The sequence below is a fragment of the Salmo trutta genome, chromosome 3 (genome assembly GCF_901001165.1).
Source record: "Salmo trutta chromosome 3, fSalTru1.1, whole genome shotgun sequence".
NCBI classification, from domain to species: Eukaryota; Metazoa; Chordata; class Actinopteri; order Salmoniformes; family Salmonidae; genus Salmo; species Salmo trutta.
In genome coordinates, this window is record NC_042959.1 from 53,832,107 (window position 1) to 53,854,522 (window position 22,416).

Below are 22,416 nucleotides of genomic sequence, written 5' to 3' on the forward strand. Positions count from 1 at the left end.
TTCTAAATCTTAATCTGAATCTATTACCAGAATCAAATGAAGAAGGATACCATAGTCCATGGGTGCATGGAATCTGGATGATATAATAAGTGCTTTGTCCTTTACATAATTGCTATGTCAGGTGTGGTGTCACACAAAATAAGTTCCTAATCAAAATCCTCCCTCATATTCCATTTTGTTAACCAATGCGTGAAGTCCACGAATGTAAAGTTACGCATGGTGACATTGTGTGTCTACCACAGCATTTACTAGCCAAAATATGGGTGTTCCCTAAACTGATAGGCTACTTTTTCACAGGGAGCTGTTCAAGAGATTAAACCCGTCAGTAGACACGTCACAGAATAAGCACTACGGGACATGTTCCATTTATGCGTAATTAGGTAATGACGCATGACATTATTCCTCATAAATGTTAGCCTAAAATATGTTACTACTAATAGGACCGTATAAGAAGAGTGTAACCTTTTTTTGTGGTTTTAGTCTAAAATGCGCAAACAGTGAGTCTGTACTGCGGGGGAGTGGGGGGGGGGGGACATGCTAGAGTTGCCTGACGAGTGATAATGAACTTGGAACGTGCAAATTGCCATCATACATTTCTGAACAATATCTCTTGTCCACCACAGTCCCGGGTTCCCATCATGCGGTCGCTGGGGGAAACGAAGCCATTGTCCCAACCCATAGCCCATTAGCCGCTACCAAAGGACGGTTTTAGGCTTGCCCTTGGTAACCTGTGCATCGTTGTGCGCTGGAGAGAAGAAAAAAAAGCTTACCAGGAAAGCTTACCGGGAAATAAACAGTAGCCGTATATATAGTTTGATCTCTAGGAAGCGTCCAAAATTTGGAGAGAAAGAAATGGGGACCCCTGAACACTGACAGAGAGAAACTGACAACAACTGTGGCTGACAAAGTTGTCTCTTTGGCAGTCGAGCCTCCTATTGAATAAGTAATTTATTCAAAGGAGATTTTCATCCCCACAATCTGATTATTATGATAAGCAACCGACCTAGACCCTTGTCTGCTGGTCTGGACACGTTGCTGACGGTAAAAGTTGATTTACACGGTCTCACCCTGGCGATCCAGTGGTCACATTCCACGAGTCTTCTGTATCAAAGAGACAGACAAAGGGAATGGGGAATGCGCGCACTTGATTCAGGCGCACGAGTTAGTCCGTAGTGGCAGGGGCCTTCGCGTCAAACGAATATTGGTAACTAGACAAGATTACATGGAATTCATACAATCCCACAGGAGCCAGGGTCTAAAACTGTCTCCAACCAGTCATGCCAAACGGTTTAGACTTTCACAAAGCAACAGAGTTATTTCACTCAATATTTGAAATGTATCCCAATGGGAGTTTTGATTCATATAAACTCATCCTCATAACGTTGGCATGAAATCACAAGAAAATGGACGCCAGGAACAGACGTAAAGGATTGTAGTAGCCTAGCCTAGCCTATATGAGACGAATATCTTGGACACGTGCACTATTGAGGGCGATAACATTTATGGTTATACAAAACCATGGGTGGGAGAGATGTTGAAAATATTCATATCGCAGCCCGTTTTCTTAATTTCAGAGGGAGGGGACACAATAGAGCTGCGTCGTGTCAAAGAGGCCCCTACTGTCGTGTCATAAGGGGAGGGTCTTGGCGATGCTATATGCTTTTTGGCAGGCATGTTTAAGTTCATATGCATTGTACAAGAGGAATGGCGAGCGCAAGGCACAGCGAACAGTTCACTTCGCTCTCAGCGGGGGGAGGCGAACACCATCTCTATGGGAAATAATCTCGATTATAAACAAGGGGGGACCCGGCCGCGAAAAGATGAATGGATGGGGCCAGCGCCACGTCACAGCGAGCTGCAGCCATGAAGCTCAAGACCAAGCGCGAGCCAACCTACAAGCGCTCAGTTGTTCTACATCTCTTGACTCGCTCGGTTGATTGTTGTGGAGAGCGTTTGTGACCGTGGCTGGCAGACACCGGGGTGAGTATGGCCTATATGATTAGAAAATGTATGTTCTGTTGCGTGCTATTCACGCGGACGCGTACAACGCAGTCGTCATTTTGCATGCATGTATAGCATAAAACATAACAAATAAAAGAACACGCTAGCGCATCATTTTATCCTGGTGGGTTTGGCACTCACTGTATGCGACTCGTGCAATATCGGGCGCGATATAGGCGTCTTTGGCACGGGTTGTCCTGTATCAATCGAATAGGCTATCAATTCAAACGTTTATGCTCATTTGAAGATTGTGTATGATAATTTATATTGAATGGTATCCGCACATTAGATATCCTACAAGACAAAAAAAAACAACTAGCCTGTCCATTACAGCTTGTTTCATTTTGTAGGCTGAAATTATGTTTGTAGCATATGGAAACAACCAATTCCATATATCCTCGATTTTGGATGTGGTCTCACTTGAATTTAATGACTGAAAGGTCAGGCTTACAATGCATTAGATACGATACAGCTTTCTCCTTCATTACACCCAACACTTCACCTATTCTAGTTTAATCATTTTGAGCAAACAAAGAAAGATGGGATATGGGCAATCTCAGGCTAGGGGGCTTGATAACGACCTCCATTACGCGCTATGGAGTAGACTAACCATGCCCCTCACACGGCAAGGTTCCACATGCATCACCCAGGCAGACGCAGACCCACAGAGGTAATAGAACGCATATGTCATTTTACATACCGTACCATTTCTACATAAATTATTGATATAGCCAGATATACTTCTAAAACATCACAAGGAAATTGTCTATATGACATCCAGCGTGTAATTTTCAACATAATGTAGGCTACAATAATGTAGCCTATTATTACATTTCTATAGTTTTAAGGAAAAGTCGCCTATTCGAAATGTAGGTTAGGCCTCGATCAGTTGATCAATTGAGATTCGAGTCCAGATGATGAAAATCCTTAATAGCAATAGTATAAAGTACAACTGCTCACACCTATAGCGGGTGGATGGGGGAATCACAAGGCCATCCAATCCGCACGTGCACGCCGAATACGCGGCCTTCTGAGCACAGGTACTGAATTACTACATTACTGGAGCATAGACCATTGATATGTACCTCCATTATGCTTTGTGAAGTAGTACTATATATGTGACAGTGGTAGGCCTGTACAGGACACTAATACATACGTTAATAATGCGCAATAGCAGATTGCGTACACATGAGTTGTCATAGGCCATGGTATGATGTGTAAATAAAGAGTCTGCAGAATTATATGAAATGTAACGCTTGTATTTTGCGGCCTAAGATCAAAAAGTGAATTGGTTTTGCACAGCCAGGTTGTTTGGTTTGGTTTCATAGTTCGTGCTACATCTGGTGACCTTCTATCCATAAACGTGCGTGTTTTCTTTATTAAATTGCAAATCATTTAATCTGCACATTTCTCCCAAGCACTTAGCTGGATTGTGGGTTGTGCATAATGTAAGTCTGACTCGGTTTTTTACGAGTATTGTTGAAGGTCTTGTCTAAAAATCGATCTGCCTATTGCCTATATGTCTTTAGGGTGCTTTTGGAGATGTCATCTGGGGCGTGTCCTACCTCTAGACTCGGGTACCTATCTAGCTCACGTGCCTTTATACAGGTAGATTACGTAACAACGCTCTCGTGAATTTTAGCCTACTATCTTGGACCATGTAATGGTTTTATGTCGCCTCAACGTCATATCTAGAGGGGCAGATGCAGGCTTGAGGATTGGTACCTGTCTGTAGGCACAATAAAAATATATATATACTCAGTTCAAACGAGACTGGGTTGTTGTAATTGTTGACTTAAACCGGACAATTACCATAGGACTGCAGTTGGGTTGGAAAATAAGCGTTTTCTTGTTTTTGTTTTTTTCAGGATTCAATGGAGAGACATATAGGCGCAACAGAGCAGGTGGCATAGGTAATATAAATACACCACACTCTCTTACAGTTTTAATGACTGGGCAGGTATGGCTTAGACATTGTTCACTTTAACTCAGTTAAATCACTTGCACAAAATCCAAGTGGAAGAGACATTGTAGGGCGTGTTTAGCTAAAATCGTAGTTTTTTGTAGTCCCTGCTATCCGGGATCCTTGTAACGTCCATACCCCGTTGAAGTCGAAATGGTTAAGGTAAGGGTTATGGTTAGGGTTATGTAATGGGGTATGGTTATGGTTATGGTTATTGATATGGTTAAGGTTAGGGTTTAGGGTAGGGATGTCCCAAGGATCCTCGATAGCGCTGACCTTTTGTTATTATATTAGCCTATATGATATAATTTGTGCATAAGAGTGCAGTGAAAGTACCCGTTGAAAACTTAGTAAAATCGAGTCAATAGTTAATAAAGTATTACAAATTGACTAAGCCTATGGATATTAATACTGTATCAATCAATCATAATTTCACAAGAGAATACAGAAATGAAATGTTATTTTACTGCATATCTACACCTTTGCGTTCATACTTGTTAAGCTCGTCAATTTTTTTTCGTAGCAGTGGACGCTGTTGGTGTTATGACTCCACAAGGTTCCAGGGTGCAGCCGTAGGCTACAGTAGCTTAGGCCCTCTGCCAACAGATTGCATGGACCGCGCCAATTACATATGATGAACATTTAGAAATGACCTCAGTTCGTGCCTCGTGCATAAGCATTGAGACCTGGGCAACAGCGTTGTGCCAATACATTACGGATCAGGTTGGATTGAATTACATCGATTCACGTCATATCTCAAAGGCATACATTGCTCACTTTATTGTAAAGATATAACTACGTTCTTTGTACCTAAAATACATCTACAGAAAATATGTGCATTGTGTATTGCTTCATCAAACATTTTCAATGCAGCCTATCCCTGTGCGCTTCAATTATTCCTAAGGATCAATTTGAAGGACGTCACCAACGTCTTATCCAATGACGAGGAGTGATTAGGTTTGTTTGGATGAATGAATGGTTGAATGAGATATACCCCTTGACAATTATGTGGTTGGCAAGATGCAGTAATAGACAGTCGAACCGGATCTCTCCCTGGCACGTTACTGCGCCATATAGGCCTATCTGAATTTACCAAGGGGTAGGCCTAGGTTAACTGTTAAAACAAGAAGACAAATGCAGTTATTTTTAACAAACTGATTGTATGATAGTTAATATGCTTATCGGGGATTTTGATACTTTGTAGTGGTGTTGAAATCCTGGCACTGAAGAATCCTAAGAGACACGGCCGCTGTCCACTGTTGTGGTGCTGAATCTGAGGTGAGCTTCGTTACTGTTGCGCAGTGAGTTCTTTGTAATCTTATCTGGCGCAATGTAGGCCTAATATGAAACATATTATTTCTTACTTTATTTCCTTAAATAATGTATATTATTATTACTTGAAATAAAGTTGGTCAAATGCATTGACAATATCAGAAGGAAACGTCGCAACTGCGTATCAAACTATTTGGAATTTGCACAGTATAATAAAAACAATAATAATGATAATAATATTAATAATAATAATATTGATTAATAAAATAGGATAATAAAAACAACAACTTTCCAATTCAAACTCTCCACTGCAAATGATGAAATACATGGTAAATGTAATTTCATGAAAATAACATAAAATACATGTTTTTGATTGTTTTCAATATAATGTTGAGAATATAATGCTACTTATCGTTTGTGGTAGTATTATAAGTATTTATATTATATAATAACTTAGCAATTAAAAAATATATATATTCACACAACTGTCTCACATACTGTGTACAGTGTCACAAAAACAGTCAATTATTATTATTATTTAGTTGGATTTCAAATATTAATCCTGGGACAGTATAACTAAAAATAATTTCATGCATTATATGTACAATCAAGTTATTGGCTGTGCCAATAAATAGCACAAATTAATCACTGAGATAGAACTACTGTAAGTCGCTCTGGATAAGAGCGTCTGCTAAATGACAAATGTAAAATGTAAATGTAAATGTATTGATAACCCTTTATGCTTATATAATCAAGTCTCATTATTTAAACAAGGTTTATCCAATATCCATGTCAGATATCATTTCAAATGATGTAAATTCTCTCTCTGACAAAAAAAACACGTAGAGATCAGGACATTTCTGTAACTGCATCAGTATTTTGTTTTGATGGCATTTTGTCCTTGGCAGGAAGAAATACCTTCCTGAGTGAATAGCCACTTTTCCAGGAAAAATAGTGGCATTCCTATTTCCAGCATGTGTGCATGCTTTTGTTTGGTTTGCATGTGTGTGTGTGTGTGTGTGTGTGTGCGTGCATGGGTGTATGTGCATGCACTGTATGGAATATGCATGTTTGCGAGTGCGGATGCTTTCAAAGAGCCTTGTTTTGTCCTTGTGTAGCATACTGTAGTAAGAAATGATAAAGGTGATTAGAAATCCTTATGGTGACTGGTAGATTATGAACAAAAATAAGACATTTTGAAGCTTGAATCCTTGTCCTAGCTGACAGTAAGGAGAGGATGTGTTGTCTGCCAACAGTGTGAGACTACAGGTAAAGATGTGTACACTAAAGGGGAGAATGTTCTCTGTCTTTCTCTCTCTCCCTCCATCTCTCTCCTGTCAGTCATTAGAACATGTATAGATGGGAGGAGCCTCGTTGTCGGGCTGGGCACACAGAAAAGCTTTTAATTGGCCCTTGTGCCATGTGCCAGAAATGTGTGTACTCTGTGTGTGTATCTGTGTGTGTAGGTTTGCACTTGTGTGTGTTTGTGCTTTAGTGCCGTATTCTGACCCCAACCTTGAACATGCCCTCCCCAATTTACTGTGGAATCACTGATAGATATGCAAACGCAAGAGGCAAACCTTTCTCTCTGTATCTTACAGTAAAACAGCTTTAATTTAAAAAAATACATTTTGGACATGGTGGGGGGCCATCACCCTCCTATGGAGCCAGTCCATGTGAGAGACTGCCTCACCATAGGGGTGGGCACAGGGGCGGAGAGGTGTGGTCTGGGAAGACTGGCGCCGTAACCAGTTTGGACTGGTTCGCCAGCCTGTGTGTTTTGATCAAGCCTCACGCTGATTATTTGACTTTGAGGAGTCAAGGCTTTGGCTGCCTTGTTACGGGCCGGCCGTCCAAACAAAGGCTTTGTAACAGCAGAACAGTGAGGGCGGATTGGCAGGGAAATGTTACAGTTAGTAAGTGGCCAATTGCTGATGAGTACTTTAAGCAGACGGTCGGGAGGTTCTGGTACTTTTGTGAACTGTTAGTACACATTTGATGAAAGTTGATTCATTTAAAATAATCAGCATGTCTTACATTTTAGATACTGCATGAACGTGACCAGACCTCTCTATAGAACTGATACAGTTTACTCACTGTGCACTTAAGTTTGAAAAGGGAAATGAAAGTCTTAATTGTTCTGATTGTTAATACTATTTCTTCCTGATTATAGGTCAGAATCTGGCCCTTGCGTATCACCTGTGGCACAAGAGGATGGGCAGCCTTGGGGGTTGGTTGTTATCTTTGGTTATCTAGCTGTATGAGTGATGTACATTCTTCATAAAGCTAGATAACCGAAAGTAACAAGAATCCCATTACGCTCCTGAAAGGCATCAAGATCCCCAACACATATCCCCCATGCCGCACCACCCCATTCTACCATTCACAGCAAAACAAGCAAAAAAATGGACGACATCATAGGACATGGGAGCAGAAGAAAAAGTCAAGTAAGTCGTGTGATGTCATCCAATTGCACAGGTTTATGTGTGTATGTGTACGTGTGTGTGTCTTTTTAACTCAGCTTGACAATTACAACTATCTGGTCTCTGCTGGCCCTTGTGTGCCGTATTCAAATATATCACAATTGCCTCTGAGAATTTTAGCAGCAGATTTGAGAGTTTGAGTATTTGTTGAGTTTCTTATAAATTTACATGTTTGAGTATTAGAATTTTTGATATTTCCCCCTGAGCCATATAGTTGGGAAAGCCTGATCTCTTTGAGATTGATCTCTAAAAATAATGAGCTATACACATATTTCCTCATATTTGCACATGGCCGGTGGCATTGGTCCCTAGCAGCCCGGTTGGTCCAACAGGATCACTTGTAATCTAATAAGCCCCTGATCCCTCTGTGTGGGGCTGCATGCAGCGGCTTATCCTTACGATCACATGGCCAGCAGTGGTGGGCGGGTCCCAAAGAACCAACGGCAACCTGAATGGTGCTGACTGCGGACTTTGCCGAAGTGGTTAACAAAATTGGCCAGTCAGTAGCTGCAAGTAACCATCCTACCATTGTAGCAATTCTGTACTGGGCTGATGGGGTTTTAGTTAAGGCTGTTTGGAAAACAGGTGAAATGAATAGAAAGTATGGTTGCTGATTATAGCCTCTAATGTCATATGTTATTTGGATTGTGGAAGTTTACAATGGACTTTTTAAGTTAATCCCACGATCATCTCCCCTGCCAGCACATAGTCGAATGGACAGATTTGTTTGAGGCCCGCTTTGTTAAGCTAGATGGTTGTTTATTTGTTTTCTCCCCCTCTTTCTTTCATATCGGAAGGTGTTTGATTTTGCTTTTGTTTGGGTGTTTGATTTGAGGTGACAGTTGGCTTGGTTGTGAATGGGCCATGGCGAAGCCTCCATTGCATGAGGTGCTACCATGTGGAAAGGCCTGATGGGTCTTGTTGAATGCCACTGTGTGGGGCTCTGTGGGGGAGTGGTCCGAGGGCAATCAACCAGAAACTGCCCCCAGTGACAGAGCCATGAGAGAGGGAACAATCCGGGCCTCAGCCAATAGTGGGAGTAATTGGTCAATCAGATCTTCACACCTTCAATCAGTCATCAAGGCAATGATGTTGATTTCTTTTCAACTAGAAAAAGAATCATGTCGAGTGAGGCCTCTAGTATGATTTTTCTGTCTTTCGACCAAATCAGCCTTCCATAGCTTCAAGACATTACAGAGAAATTGGAGAGTAAATTGTATACTATAGCACCAGTATGTTTGAAAAACACGTTATTCATCTGGTGATCAATGGCCTAAACAGGGTTTTAATCACATTTACTCGGCTAAATTTATACATTTGAATTCTGCTTTGATAGCAAACACAATACTTATTCCAATATGGCACGTCGGACTAGACAAACTCCTGTTGGAGCGTTTGTATAGCAACAACACTCACAATGTCAATTTTAGCACGTTGTGCAGCGGTCCCTGCCTGCTGCATTGCAGGTGCTGAGTGAGACATTTGAGCTCAGGGCTCAGCGAGGGAACGAGAGACGAGGGCCTTGACAGGAAGTGACAGGCGGTGATGTCACCTCCTCCGGTGGCACAGTGGTACCTGGCTCTTTGTCTGTTTTCCCTAGCCACTGTCATTACCAACGGAAGAATCCAGGGGAACTGGAACAAGGCCCCAACGACTGTTCTTGGCTGTTATCTGTGGTTGTATAGCTATATACATGCCGTTGTGGTTGTTAATGTGACAAATTGGCCTTTTACAAAGTGTTATGCAAGTAAAATTTGATTGATTGACAACATTTATGGGTAGAGATTTTAGCAAAGTTAGATTAGCTTTCTGACATCAGTTTGTATTTATTTTTCAGGCAGTAATAACGTTTTTTTTCTCTCCAATTAGCTACAATTTGTACGATAAGCATGAATACTATTTGAAGAGAAGATGATATGAAGTCAGTGACAGACTCCCATAAAGGTGTGTGCACTGGTGCAGCTGTTTTGTTGGTGGCGATAAGGGGGATGACTGTGTGTGGCACAGTCATATCAAAAACAGTCCATACTAGGGACCCGAGAGTATGGTTACAAAATTCCAGGAACTTTCTGGTTGGAGGATGCACGGAGTAAGGAGGGAATAAGCAGGAAATCCAGAATCTTCCAACCAGGATTTCTGGAACACCAGGGAGTTCATTGAAAGTTCCTGGAATTTTGCAACCCTACCCCAGAGGAAAGACGGCCTTTGCACTGCCTGCCTGAAAATGGCACAAAAACAGGAGTTCCACAAAACCTCCGGGACTCTACTGTAGCCCTGTCTGGAGTGGAGGGAGGGAAAGAGAGAGGGGGTAAAGAGAAAGGATGGAGGGAGGGAGAGGAGAAAGGAAGGGAGGCAGAGGGAGGGTTTGGTGGATTTGTCTTAGCTTTCAGGCTCTAGGCAAGCAGATTTAGACTCCAAGTGTCAAGTAGAAAAACAGGCGCCCTGGCGGCCCCCCACCAGTAGACTTTACAGTCAATAGAGCTAGTCCACTTGTCACAGGGAGACAATGGGCTCCTTTACCACCCTTTCAGCACCTCCGGGTCCTAGCAGCCAGACGGGTTTCTGAAAAAGGCCCAGTGATTCTTGCCCCCTTTTCTCTGCCTCTTTTTTTTCTCAACAGAACACACCAACAGAGTTGGCTTCACTGCTGGGCTGGTACAGAGGGGCAGACTTTGCCATTTCTAAAGCGGCCCCCGCCTCCCTGTCGCTCAAAGAGAAATTCATGTATTTCAGGCGTTTACAGAAGTCAATGGACCCACCCAGACAAAGGAGATTAAGTTTGGTAACTTAGCAGTAACAGGTGTACTTTGACTTGGTTCGGACCACACCGGAGGTGGGTGCTATTGTTGGACCCGTTGTTCTGTTTCCTCCCTGACAGCTTCGACTTGTGTGGAGATAAAGATGGAACTGCTTTACGGCCTTTGACAATCTGCTTTATATGTTTCCTCTTGGAAGTTAGTGCTGGGAGTTTGTTTGGTCTAGCTGTCCAAGATCAGTCTCTTATCATTTCTCAGTCTTTGAAAATACTTCTCAGTTTTGCTACAATTCATCATTGATTTGCCAAGAAGTCTCCAAAGGGAGACAGGAGTTATGTTTAGATCTCACTCACCCCAGGGAGCTAGTGAAGTGTAAACAATCCAAATAGAGAAATATCAGAAGGATTACAGAACACTGTACATTCTAGCATTTAGAGCAATGTGCTCAACTGGAAATGCTTTAACATAGGATGCATTTTTACAAAAAAGCTAATAATATTCAGAATATTTTAACAGTTAGGAAAAAGAGCCTCTCAACAAAAAGAGAAAGATTACATTTTCAGAAGTTGGGCAAGTATTGCACAATCTGAAACAAACTATTTCAGTCTTGAACCAAGCTTTTGGACAGAGCCTGACAGAGCCCCAGTCCACAGAAGGCCATTCTGGTGAAATTACTTGTCAGAACGTCATGTGAAGGGGCTGTTCAGACCGAAGCGGCTTTGGCAGCCATTGTCTTGTTCTCACTCACACACCTTCGAGTCCAGAGTAAGCACACAATTGCATTGTTCCCTGAGCTGTTAATATCAGAGGCTTCACAATGGAGCCCATTCGCCATATTTGCATATGGCACTTTTCCAACAAGGACTCAGAGCGGGCTTGAAAGCCGGCCCACTTTAGTGCCAATGGCAAAAAAATGTCAAGTGCCAATTAGGAGAGGTTTGCCACCATTCAGTGGTACCCCACCCCCTCTTCTACTGCCCCTCCCTTCCTCCTAGCCTACTCTCTCATACTCCCAAGCCCCTTCCCTTCACCCCTATCCCTACTCCCCCATTACAGCCTACAAAATAGTGTCTCCCTACTGGCACCCTGAAACAAAAGCTTCCTCCTTCCTCAAGCCTGAGAGTGAAAACAGACAGCAGCTCTCTCCTCCCCGATTAGTCGTTGGTTCACCAAATGTCATGTATAGGCTAGACTGGTAACTAGTTAGTAGATTCCAACCCAGATTGGTGGAGTTAGTTTGTAGCTCTTGGGTTACTTGCATGTGTAGCTTGGCCAGAGAATGACATGGAAAAGCACCACTACAATATGTTTGACTAGTTTGAGTTTGTGCTAAAAGAATGCGAAGGCTAACATAATAGCTCCGTCAACCTCTTCATCAACCTCTTCATCAACCTAGCATGTTGATACTGTAGCATTGTTGTCTTTGGTATAATGAAGTTTCACAACATTTGATCTCATACAGCCAACCATCTGTGACTCCAACAGCATATTTCGGACAGCAATCCTCTTCGAGGTCACAGCCTTTCTCCCACTGTATTATATTTTCATATGTGATCACATAACCTTTCATGTGATTTTGGTACAACTTACAGTACATGTGGGGTTATTGCACATTTACATTTTAGTCATTTAGCAGACGCTCTTATCCAGAGCGACTTACAGTAGTGAATGCATACATTTCATTTCATGCATTATTTTTGTACTGGCCCCCCGTGGGAATCAGACCCACAACCCTGGCGTTGCACACACCATGCTCTACCAACTGAGCCACAGGGAAGGCCCCAAGGCACATGATTATATAGGTGATGCCCGCACAAACAAAAGGTCCCACAGTCACAGTATTTTCAATTGACATATTTGACACAAATGATTACATCGTGTATGTTTATTTATACAGTAATTATTATTGAACATGTCCTCACCTGGGATATGAACTCACAACCTCTTGGTTCACGGCATTACGTACGATCTTCCTTTCTACACCACCATGTCTGTGTCAGTAACTGATTTCACCTCTATTCCTACACTTTGTACTTCAAAGTAAATCTCAGCTTTGTTAATAATACACCATTATATTTATCATAGTGATTCAGGACAAAGTAAATAAATGCCCCACCAACGTTAGACAACTATACAGAAAACCCACAAATTGATGAAATAAGTGCAGGAAATCAATGATGAGATAATAGTCAGATTAATTTAGAACTAAAATAGCAGTGCAGATGGCACTTTTTTGCTAATTGCAGAGATGCATTGTAGGTAATTAATCTGTAGAGGACTTCTGAGAATACAACAGACTTTGTGACACAGCAGAAAGATCAGCGTACTCCAAATATAGAGAGTGTGATTTCAAATCCCAGGTATGTCATCAAATGTCATCATATTGATTAAATGTACAGTATTACACTATTTTAGCTGAACAGCGTACCGTTTACCTTAAATCTCCAATACCATTTCATTACTTCCTTTACAAAAAAAGCAGGAAAAGAGACAAGTGTGGTTAGTTGTTCACATGTTAAACCATATGTTCACATGTATTACATTTACACCACCTTTTCACATGTGTGGAGAATAACAGGTTTTCACCTCACGTGAATTGTAATAAAAGCAACGTGTGAAATTTGCAGTTTCACATGTGAAAAACGTAAAAAAATGTTGCATCCCCATGTTGTCACATTTCTTTCACGAGATCATGTTTTCACGTGTGCTCAAATGTTTTCACATGTGTAGTTTCATGGTATCACATGTTGCTTTTACATGTTATCACATTAACTTCACATAAGATCACGTGATCACGTGAAATTCATGTGTTTTTTTAATAACGGAGCTCAAGTCCTTGTTGCGTCCTTGAATGAAAGTGAAGACATTGTGGAACTGCTGAAAAGCCTGTTAGCTGGAGCAATCTCCTTGCTTGCTATTGCAGATGATGTGAGTCTGAACTTAACTTCATGTGAAACTTGTATGATATCAAGTATGATGTTAAAATACAGTGCAGTCAGAAAAAAGATAAGTCATCTTCATAATACAAAAGGCAATCTTGTTTGTCCAATTTGGGCCACCGTTGTTCCTCCACATACCATTTACCTGACTTACCGCCTCCTGCCACTCAAAAGGATTTTCCCCCTGTTCTATTTCTCTTTCATTCTTTCATTCAATCTCTGTGTCCATTTTTTTTCTTCCCAGGCTTGATTCTCAGATGGTTGGATCTGATTTGCATGCATTTGCATAATAAAAGTCATTTGCATGCTCAGGGGCAGACTGTACCATGAGAAAAGACATGTGTGGGTGCGTGTGTATACGTACATATGTATGTATGTGTATCTCGGCTGGTTAAACCACATACTCACATTTTCTCTTTTTACCTATTCTTATTTTTTGTGCAGACTACCAACACCACCGTGACAGAATGCTGGCAAAATGAGCCTGAAAAACAGGGAGAGGAAGAGAGGCTGCTGTTGACTCTGCCTCCCTCTTCTCGCCCTCCTCCGTATCGCCTCTCCCCTTCTCCCCTCCCTCGCTTCATCCTCAGCTGCCTTCCCCATTCTCCTGTACCGCGAGACGTAGCCCACGCCACCATCTTAGGACGACGCACGCTGGCATGAAATGGAAGTGAGGATCAGAGAGAGCAGGTAACAATAACAGCCCTGTTCTCGCCATGCTGCATCACGCCTCCATAACACCACCACCGCCACCATCACCCCATCCTTTCCTCCTCCTCCGGACCCTCCCTTCTCTCTCGCTCCCTCCCTCTGCCAGGCTGGCCTTGCCTTTAAGCAACTCAGATGTGTTTGCTAATTGCAGAAATCACGGGACGCGTTGATGGGGGGGGGGGGGGGGGGGGGGGCAGGCTGGGGTTTTTGTGTGTGTGCTTGCATTAAATCACTTCTTGCTCTCGCTCTCTCTCAGGGGGCATCTGTGCTCTGAGTAGCCCAGTTTTCTTCCCGTTTGGGAATTGTTGTGCCATCCTCTTCACACACATGCCCGACATGGCGACGGCTGCCATTTTGGTTGAAGGTTGAAATACACGAGCCGTATTCCCTGGTCAGAATAACTGAGACATGAATGTTCCACATTTAGCATATTACACAAGATAGTTACACCCAGAGACTATTAACAAATATTAGCTAGGGCTATATTATATCATCATCACTATTCTTATTATCAATAGTAATCAAGTCTTATCATTCCGTTTTTGTAATGAATAATCCTAATTTGCTGACATGTAAACATTTACGCTAATGACTGTTTAGTTAAAAATTCTAAAAGCAGTTCAGAGCATATCTTTAAAGGAGGAAACTGTGACACCCATGAGCCAGCGTATGCTACTCAGACAGAGACTGCAGTACAACACCAACACAGAGAGAAAGGGACCAGGAGAGAGTGAGTGTGGTTGAGAGACAGAGAGAGGGAGCGAGAGAGGCAGAAGCCGAATGAGAGTATGATAGCGAGGTCTCAGTAGAGGAAAGCTGTCTTTGTGTTGGTGGGTGAGGTTTTGGGGGAGCTGGTGCTGAGACAAGTCGTGTATTGTTCTCCTAAGCAAGCTTGTTGTAACGACTCCTTTATTCCGAGCAGGGAGCTGCAAGTTTAAAAACCGCTTAATAACCAAAACACCAATTAGAGTCGGCTGGGCCCGATTAAATAAGGCAGCCGGTAAACAATGTGTGCCATTGTCCGTGCTGCACGGAGAGAACTCCCTTTGTTTGTGTCTGCGTACTGGAGGTCGAGACAGTGCTATCGCTAAGATACTGTACGGTGCCAGAGCATTGCTAATGGATAGGCTACTGAGTTACTACCCATGCACATGGACGGTGAAACACTAGAGTGCTATTAAGTCTGTCTCGTCGCCAATCCCACCAAGGTATTCCGCTGCATGAGGTCTACAGAGACATTGCTGTTAGGACTAGACATAATGAATTTATTAAGGATATTCAAATAAACTATAGCAGCTGATTAAGCCAAATGTGGAGATAGAAAAAAATCCTGACAAAACCAACAACATTCAAAGTTTCTATGTTGGGGAGCCAGTCTAACAAAACATCGCATGAGAGCCTTAGTAGTAACAGTGTCTAATCTAATGCAAAGCCACTAATCACGGGCAGTCTCTGTAAACAGGTGGTAGATTGAGCAGGGGCCAGGGCCATTCTCAATTTACTGTGTAAATTATGCAGAGCCCAAAACAATACAAACAGTAGACAGTAGAGTGGCTGGCGTTGGGTAATGAGATGATGTGTGGGCTGTGCGGGCTGGGAGCGAGGCGAGTCGAGGGGGTGGGTGGGCACAGTCAGCAGCTTGCGTCTGAGTGTCCGGGTCTGGAGGGCTGGAGTTTGGGCAGGGGGCAGACACTGTCCCGTCTGCACACACCCCTCCTGCCTAGACTAGGGGGTGGGGGGGAGGCAGCTGGGACCTGGAGCACCTTCCCCCATAGCTCCAGCGAAAGCTCCAGTCTTGGGAACTTCTGTGGCAGGCAGAGGTCCCCCCAATATTGGCACGTAGGGGCCCCCTAAAGTCTGGCTGTGTCTGTGGCTCCCACTCACCCCCTCCCTCCTGTCTCCCCACAGCTCCCCAAGCCCACACCTCCCTCCCAACTCCCTGCCTCTCTTCCCAATGTGACGCTGGGGGCCTGGGAAGGACTTGAAGTTCACGGCCAGACCTCCTATTGAGCTGACAGGCTGACTGTTTGCTCAATTCGACTCCCTATTCAAGACTGAGCTAGAGGGGGAGTTTAAGGGGAGTACGGTGGGGGTGTTGGTGGGGGGGGACACCACAGAGCTGTGACTATTCATTCAGAGGGAGAGACAAGTGAATGGAGAGAGAGGAAAGGCCAGGAGAAGATAAAGGGTAGAAGGGAGGGGAGAATAGACAGGGTGCATAAATAAGAGTGAGGATTCCATGCACAAAGTTTGCTCTGAGCAGTGTGTGCCCCCTCTCACACTCCCTTAGACTCTTAATTACCAGCGTCCTCCACTCTACTCTCTCCCCCTCTTTCTCTTTCTCCCCCCCTCTCACAATCATTCTCATCGTCCTGTATGTCCCCCTGTCCCCCTGGTTTTATTGGCCCACATGCTGGGGTTGTAAATTTACCATTAACTAGCTCATTCACCGTAGGCCACTCAACAAAAACAAGACCATGCTTCCCAATAACTCAAACCGACACCAATACCCTAAACCCCTTTTGTGACACCCCTTCTGTCTCATTTTGCGTTTCATTGGAAATGTCCTTCCTTTACTTGTAGTTAGCCCATTGACATGCAGTACATATTAAACTGTTATCGAGATGCTATCTGGCATGGCTAACATGATTCTGGGTAATAGCTAATATGGCTAACATGATTCTAGCTAATAGCTAATATGGCTAACATGATGCTAGCTAGTTAGCATGCTGGCTCTACCCATTGTAGTTATGAAACCAGACAACCACAAACATCATGGCTGGTTCTCTATGTACTCTATGACCCTTGGGTAAGATTTTAAGTTGCTTGTCTGAGTGGCTCTAAAATAAAAGGGCCCACAGCTCTCAGAAGTCCCTCAGTCTCAGCTCCTACAGCTTAGGGTGTGTCACATGCTTCCTCTTTGCATTATGGCCCCTTAGCGTACCAGGCTCCCGGCAGTGCCTTTCAACTTCACCCTCAATCCCCTTGGCTAGCTGGCAGTCTGCGCCCAGCACACAGAGCAGGGCTTACCTCAGCTAAAACCAGACCAGGCGCACCGAAGGCCACTTGTCAGAAACTCCCTGATGGTTTTTGCTATATGAAAGAGACTGGCCGTTCACTCGAAAATATTTTAACACACAATGTACTGGCTTTATTTTGAATTTGTTTTATATATGGTGGTGTTTTAACCAGTGGTTGGAACCGGTTCAGGGAACAGAACCGAAAACCAGAAAATGACTAAATATGTCAAGGATCTCTAGTGTTCCGGAACAGAACCGTTTTTTTTAAATCTTGAGAACTGGTTAATAATGTTATTTTTTGTTCCAAAAATATTCCTAATGTCTTGTATATAATTCTGCAATTCAGTGAAGTTTTGATGCTAGTAATAGCCTATACACACTCCCAATTCATGTCATGATGCTCAGCGCTTCAAACCATGTTCCTCCATGTCCACTGCTTTCTCTCGCTCTCTCCCCACCCGTGAAACTTCAGTCGCATCATCTCTGACCAATTAAACATGCAAACAACTAGCCTACCTGTTCCATAGCAAGATGCTCTATCCGTGCTAATTGGTGAGGTAAAATAATAAGCTAAATATAAAAACGATGTCGATTTCACAGGTAAAAAAATGGGGGGAAAAAGGAAGTATATGAACCACTACTTTTTTCTTCTTCAACCGGTTCAGAACTTTATTATGCTGGCCGGAACACTGGAACGGAACAAAAAATTTAGGGGTTCTGTTCGGGAACGATTGGAAAATAATTTTGGTTCCAACCCCTGCTTCTAACATACATTTTTTCCCCCCTCCAGGCAAATAATGGTCCAGAACACTGATAGAGGGCAGAAAAAACAGCGAGCAGTAATCCATTGGGAGAAGAAAAGTTGCAAACTACCAACCCATCCCTCGTATTTGCAATGGAACAGGCCCATTACAACAATGTTTGTCCGCTATACTCCGACTTGTACCCCAACATTTGAGCATCAGAGCACTTTAGCTGCCTCTGACGTGTGGTTGGACCTCCGGCCTGGGTTTTGTTATCCAGCAAGGGCCAATCTGGATTGGTTTTGTTTCCTTTCTTAAGCCAATAAGAAAGTGGGTTGGTGGCGTGGAAAACAAGAGCAAATATCTCAGGATCCAAGATGAACAGAGAAGCAGTGATTCTTGGATACACTGTGCTATGAATGAGATACATTACATGTGCTGTGTTCCTACAGTATTTGCTTGCAGCCTCAATGACATCTAAACAAAACATTAAGAACACCTGCTCTTTCCATGACAGACTGACCAGGTGAATCCAGGTGAAAGCTATGATCCCTTATTGATGTCACTTGTTAAATCCACTTCAATCTGTGTAGATGAAGGGAAGGAGACAGGTTAAAGAAGGATTTTTAAGCCTTGAGACAATTGAGACATGGATTGGGTGTGTGCCATTCAGAGCGTGAATGGGCAAGACAAAAAAATGTAAGTGCCTTTGAACGGGGTACGGTAGTAGGTGCCAGGCACACCGGTTTGTGTCAAGAACTGCAACACTGCTGGGTTTTTCACACTTAACAGTTTCCTGTGTGTATCAAGAATGGTCCACCAGCCAAAGGACATCCAGCCAACTTGACACAACTGTGGGAAGTATTGGAGTCAACATAGGCCAGCATCCTTGTTGAACGCTTTTTGTCACCTTGTAGAGTCCAGGCCCCAACAAGTTGAGGCTGCAACTCAATAGTAGGAAGGTGTCCTTAAATGTTTTGTACACTCAGTGTATGTACATGTGAGGAAATGTTCATTGCAATACAGATTCTTAAGTGCAAACATTTATATAATAGCATAGAGCACTTTACTACTACTACTACTACTACTACTACTACTACTACTACTACTACTTTAATTTAAAGTAAATAACAATGTATGAATAGAGTCCATGGTGTTGCATGGGAATGTTGTATAACAAGCTGTATAAATAACATAGACCTACCTAGATCATAATGGTTCGAATTTTAGCCCATTTTTATGTTTATGTTTTATTATTTACTAGTTGCTATGACAGACAGATACATGAATGTGAGACCCACGGCAGCAGTGAAGAATACTGCACTGCGATTAGACGGCTCCGTGTGTCATATGACACACAAGCGAATGGGAGAGCTGTTGTCTTTATACTCTATGCAACTGTTTTTGGTCTGCTACCAAATATATTGGGCAAGCCGCCAACTGGATTATTCTTGGGCGAACAATCTCATGAAATATTATGCTGTTTATTCAGTTCTCTCTCACAGTGTAGGTTTTTTGTATGTGTCTGGCTGTCTGTCTGTCTGTCTGTCTGTCTGTCTGTCTGTCTGTGCTCGTGCGTGTGCGTGTGTGAAAGCGAGAGAGAGAGAGAGAGAAAGTTAGAGAGAAAGTTAGACATTACAGATGAACATAACACATTTGATTTATAAAACAAATTGTGGAGAGACATTTTAGTTTTAATTTTTCAATAACAGAATTCAATATGCTGGCCCTAAGCCTCTGCCAACACAAATCAGTGTAGGAATTACACATCTAATATTCTTGATGGCAGAGCTCTGTTTGATCAGCGGTGCGGTTTATAGGGAGTAAGCTAGGCTGCACAGGCAGAACATACTAAACCACTAACGCTTTCCAAGTAGGCTTTGAATGCAATAGTCTGGCTTTCCCTAGCAAACCACATCAGCGTAATATAAGGTACTTCAGAGTAAGACATGATAAATACAGAGATTTCAAAGGCTTCCTTCATTTCCTGTCCTTGACATTATCGCATACACGCGCACACACACACACACACACACACAATACACATGCGAGCAAATGCAATAATGCAATAATGCAAGCACTATCATAGACTAGTTTGTTTTATATACATTTTCAGAAAGTGGCACATTTTTATTCCAATTGATAATCTATGCTAATCTTTGAAGTATTTCTTTTAACAATCTATTCAGTGCTTGTACAATTGAGTTGAAGGAGACTATCTTGGTCTGAATTTGTAAATGTATTATTTTGATAATCACAATGCTATATTATTACTTATCTGCCTGGATAAGCTTGAAATTGAACAACATTTTTAGTCCGTAACTAAAAGTCACTTTAGGGATGGCTAAAACCAGTCTAGTCTGGTCGCTGAAGTTATTCAATAATTCTATGTTTCTTGTTTTGTTTTGCACCAAGATGAAATGTCTATTCAGATATTTTTAAGCAACCGATGTTGTTTGGGTTATGCAATCTAATATGTATTATGTAATGCTTGAATGCACTGAATGAACCACATGTGCCTTTGTATGAAAAACAAACTGTCTTGTCATGGATTAGTAATAAAAGTTTACATTGAAAACAAACAGAAAAAAACAGTTTTGTTCTATTTCTGTCTATCGTCATGAATCTATTGGCATGTAAGAAGAGAAGGTGGAAGACCCCCCAAAAAATCACTGACAGTATATCACAAGACATACTAGCCCTACTTCGAAGCTGTTAGCAGATTTACTGTTAACTCAGAGCCAGGACTGGAAGAATCTATTGCCAAATTCCACAGGACTAAGGATCTTACACGTTTAGTGTTGAGCTACTTGAGATCATAGTAATTGTGATAAAAAGTAAAATCTAAAAAGTAAAATTCCAATTCAATACATAATTGAGATGGATTTTGTTTTGTAAACGCAATCCACAATTGCTCTCATTTATTTTTATTTTACTCAACACAAAGAACTCAAGGACTCAAGGGCACTCCCAAAAAACCCTCAATACACACAGGCACATGCGCACACACACAACCCTACTCAGTTGTGTAGTCCTCTGTGTACTGCATGTCACAGTGTACCGTCCCCCTGGGATGTCTGACACCACATATGGCAAATGTGCCAACACCGGCATATGGGCCCTCACAAGTCACTACCATTGTCATGTTAAAGAGTCTGCTGACCCTAGTGTATAGGACTGTAAATATACTGTAAAACAAATGAAATGCAACCCTAACAGCATAGGTTTATCAAGCAGTTGTTATCATTTCATGAATCTTTGTGCAATTTAATGTAAACATTTTAATGCTGCAAGCATGCCGATACAGGATTTTGATATGCACATTGGATAGTGTTGGAGTTCTAGAAGAAACTCTACTGTTTTGTATAGCTATGGCCAGCAGAAAGCAATTGGCTGTACAAATAAACATCCACTCCATGCAAATATTATAGTGCCCTTATTAACTGGGCCAGGTTGCTAATACATTATGTTCCAGGCGTTAACATCCAGTCTTTTGTGACATCTCCCCTCGCCCTCCATGTTTCTTGGTGGTGTTATCGTTCTCATAATCTAATTCACTGGTTTTTGTCAACCTGCCAAGAGACAAGTTGCATTTGCTGAGCGCTATAGGCTTTAATGAACTGAGCGGGGATGTTAAGCACATTTGAGCAACGCTAGCTACACAACGGAACTGTTGTCAGTCTGATGGTGGATTATGGTCTGAGCTAGCTGCTGCTTGGACTCACAGGTTGGTCAGGGTCAGGTCCAGGGTAAAGTCACCCAGCTCGTCTGTGAAACGCTCCTGCTACTCGCCAAGATACCACCCGGCTTCTTTTGTAGCCCCGTCATCCATTGGCATCACGTCAACAAGGGGGAGCCATGGAAAATAGAGGAAGAATTCAATGTTCTATAATCATATGGGCTACAAATCGTATTGGCTCTGTGAGCTTCATTTTACGATGCACAATGTTGATTTGCAACACTTGAGGTCACTCGCCACTTTATTGACTGATAATGTGAACGCTTCAAACAAAGGATTAGCATACGCAAATAAGGAGTTGCTATAGTTAGTTAACATTTAGAGGGTGTAGCCTTCTTTCGGGAGAAGCATGCATTAGCTACGTCTAACATGAGAGCGATGTAGGAATACAGACTCTTAGGCATTCCAAGATGGCGGCAACGGTCTGTCAACATAGCTTTAAGCTGATACGTAAAATGGAAGATTCACATTTCTGACCATAGCTGTTTGATGGACAGTGGCACCAGGGCCAGTGCCAAGGGAGTACAGAGGAGAAAATGGCGTGTTTTGGTAGTTGTCCAAGGGGCAGGAATTCGGGTGCTGCTCCTTTCATAGGTTCCTCAGCATCATCATTACCATGCAGGAATGTGCCCCTAGGAGTCCATTCTGTGTGGTTTTAGAGGGAAACGCGTTCTCAACCTATCACTATGGACCGAGGATGCGTGTCCTTGGATCCAACTGTGGTCAGTGCCAAGTATTAGCAGTCACCCTGTTCAAATAATTTTGACCTCTTTTTAAGCGTTTGTTTGT

The 22,416-nt window shown here is 42.5% G+C and overlaps 2 long non-coding RNA genes across 2 annotated transcripts; both read left to right on the top strand.

Annotated features, from left to right (window-relative positions):
* The first annotated feature begins 1,764 nt into the window (after positions 1–1,764).
* LOC115178796 (uncharacterized) lies at positions 1,765–5,291 on the top strand. The gene is made up of 3 exons (XR_003872700.1): positions 1,765–1,980; positions 3,870–3,914; positions 5,169–5,291. It is a non-coding gene; the product is annotated as an uncharacterized LOC115178796 (long non-coding RNA).
* A 2,198-nt stretch (positions 5,292–7,489) lies between these two features.
* On the top strand, positions 7,490–18,476 carry LOC115178791 (uncharacterized). The gene is made up of 3 exons (XR_003872699.1): positions 7,490–7,683; positions 13,859–14,104; positions 17,936–18,476. It is a non-coding gene; the product is annotated as an uncharacterized LOC115178791 (long non-coding RNA).
* The last annotated feature ends 3,940 nt before the right edge of the window (positions 18,477–22,416 follow it).